We start from the raw sequence: 2,500 nt of genomic DNA on the forward strand, positions 1-2,500 counted from the left end.
CAAAATATTATGATAAATACGCACAATCTGTGTGTTTGCATAATCCGGGAGCCAAAAGTGTATGTGTGATCACAAATGATAAAATTAGTAGCGCTGTGGAATACAAACCATAGTTATTTATCGTCGTTGTCTCGTCTACGTAGAAGACGTGGCAAGTAGGTAGAGACAATTAGAAGTTAGATAGTTTTCCTCAAAGACAAAAGTCGTCTGGTGCCTCTTTACGCTGTTATACTTGGGTTAAAGTTCCCGACAACTCGACAGATAGTAATAAAATTTTAAGTGGTTAAAGAAATAGGTAGTAGAAGCTGTGGTAGATTGGCACGTTATAGATAGGGATAGATTAGGTTCAGAAGATAAGTATTAATCCCCGTTAAAGCAGAGATACTTTAATATAAATCGACAGAATAGCCTCCCTCAATAACACGTTAACACATAATTAAACAAAAGAATTATAGTAAATTTTTAATTGATTAAAGTTAGACTATGGGTAAGTTAATTTTTTCATCCCTTCATGGTCTGTTTCTCAACTTATTTTTACTTGTTCCTTATCTGTTTTGTAGAGGTTGGATGTGACGGGTGGCGACCTTTTTTATGACTAGTGGCGGCGCTAGGGTTGCTTCTCTCTGATTCATGGATGGGCCTCTTGGTCATTCTTTGGTTGTCCCAATGGGTCACTTGATAAATAGTTAGTTATGAATATCTAGTTTCAGTTCCAGGTATAGCTTCAGCTCTAGATTAATGTGTAACCAAATCCTTGTGTAACCAGATCTGTGAATATGTAGGAGCAAAACTTTGATAAGTCGCAAAATTTTGTATTCCTTATGAGCAGTGATGCAATGATTTTTCCATTAACAAATCCTTGACATCACCCCTGATTTAAATTTTGTTAATCATCATCCTTAATTAACGGATTACAGTTAGGTTTGTGGGATGGGGAAAGAATAATAAACAGGGTATTACCTTGATGAAGAGGTACGTGGGACAAGCGGGGGTCAATTCCTGGGCAAACAACATTGCTGGGGTTGTAGAGGAAAAAGTAGAGGACAAAATGTGTGCCTGGTTCCACAAGGCACAGGGAGTGTTGTTGGAGTATGGGATTGAAATCACTCAAGTGTCCCTCTGGGTGGGGATCCTGACCTCTCATAGTGGGCAGGGAGGTACATACTGTGTCTTCTATCCCCCTATATCTGTTTTCCAACATGCTTTCTGTCTTTGTCTTGGAATGAGATTGCTTGGTTTTGTCCTGGCACTGGCGGATACTCTAGCTGAGAGGGAAACAGTCAAATGTATAGTTACTTTTGGGAGATGATATTTTTTTTCTTTGTAAATCATCTCTCTGCTATGTACTGTATTATTTTCCCTTTTACATATGTATTATTTGTAAACAATTGAGTGTGTTCCTCTTGGCGGTGACCTGTGCTTATGTCTGGATGAGACATTTTGGTGATCTCAAAACTAAGTACACTGATAGTGTGCTCTTGCAATCTACATCTGTGTTGTATTTGAACCAGTCTTCTCTTTTCTTGGCCACTTTAATTGTAATTCTAGAACTGTTTACTATCCCATTTGATTCCTTTTTACTGGCGCTGATATGACCTAAATGTGTTGCAAGCGCCGTAAAACTCTTAAAAACAAACAAACATCAAGTGTCCCTCAGCAAAGACAGAAAATTTACTTAAAAAGCTGTCAGTTCAACTCAAAACCTCCATCTAATTAGATCTCTTGTGCGGCTATGTGGTCTAGTGGTATGACACTCGCTTTCGGATCAGAAGGTCCTGGGTTCGAGCCTCCCGCATAGTTGAGTCCTTGGAAAAGACTCTTTACTCACATTCTCTCACCGTACTCAGGTGTAAAATGAGTACCTGGCCATTAACAGCGTTGTCTTTGTCCGAAAAATTGTAATATCGCCTAATGGGCGTTATGTCCCGTCCTACATGTTAAATGTTGCTGTTGACCAGGGACCCCTTGTAAAGCGCTTTGAGCACATTTAGTGGATATTGCGCTATATAAAAACTCAATTTTATTTCATTTTTTAATTTAATCACTTTACAATACAATGTTCACGCCAGTCTCATTGATTGTTGATTGCAGTTTTGAGTTTATTAATGGTACCTAAATAAATAGGAGAAAGTGGCCGGTTTGACCTAAAATTACTCTGGTTCATTTTGACATAATACCATATCGACGTGATGGGTCTTAATTAGCTGTAATTTATTTTTTCATATATCTACGTACATTGCACAAGTAGAAACAAAAACAGATCTCTGTGTAATTGTGAATATAGGAGAGAAAGTAAAACATTGGAGATCAGGTACTAAAACAAGATGAAAATCTGAGAAGATAGCACCAGATAAAAACAGAAAAATACAAGAAATATCATCATCATCCCCAAAAATATGCCTAACTTAATCTGACTTCAACTTTGTAAATTTTACAATACTCTTGACAGAATAACTTTTAATTCAAAGATCGATCAGTTAAAATAACTTGTAAAACTTCT

General features: G+C 37.2%; 1 protein-coding gene across 1 annotated transcript in view; it reads left to right on the forward strand.

Annotated features, from left to right (window-relative positions):
- The window catches only part of LOC144979723 (uncharacterized), a 122,812-nt gene that overhangs the window by 107,511 nt on the left and 12,801 nt on the right, over positions 1-2,500 (forward strand). The window lies entirely within an intron of this gene.

The sequence above is a fragment of the Berghia stephanieae genome, chromosome 9, assembly GCF_034508935.2.
Source record: "Berghia stephanieae isolate SIO BIC M18660-M18661 chromosome 9, UCSD_Bste_1.3, whole genome shotgun sequence".
Taxonomy (NCBI): domain Eukaryota; kingdom Metazoa; phylum Mollusca; class Gastropoda; order Nudibranchia; family Aeolidiidae; genus Berghia; species Berghia stephanieae.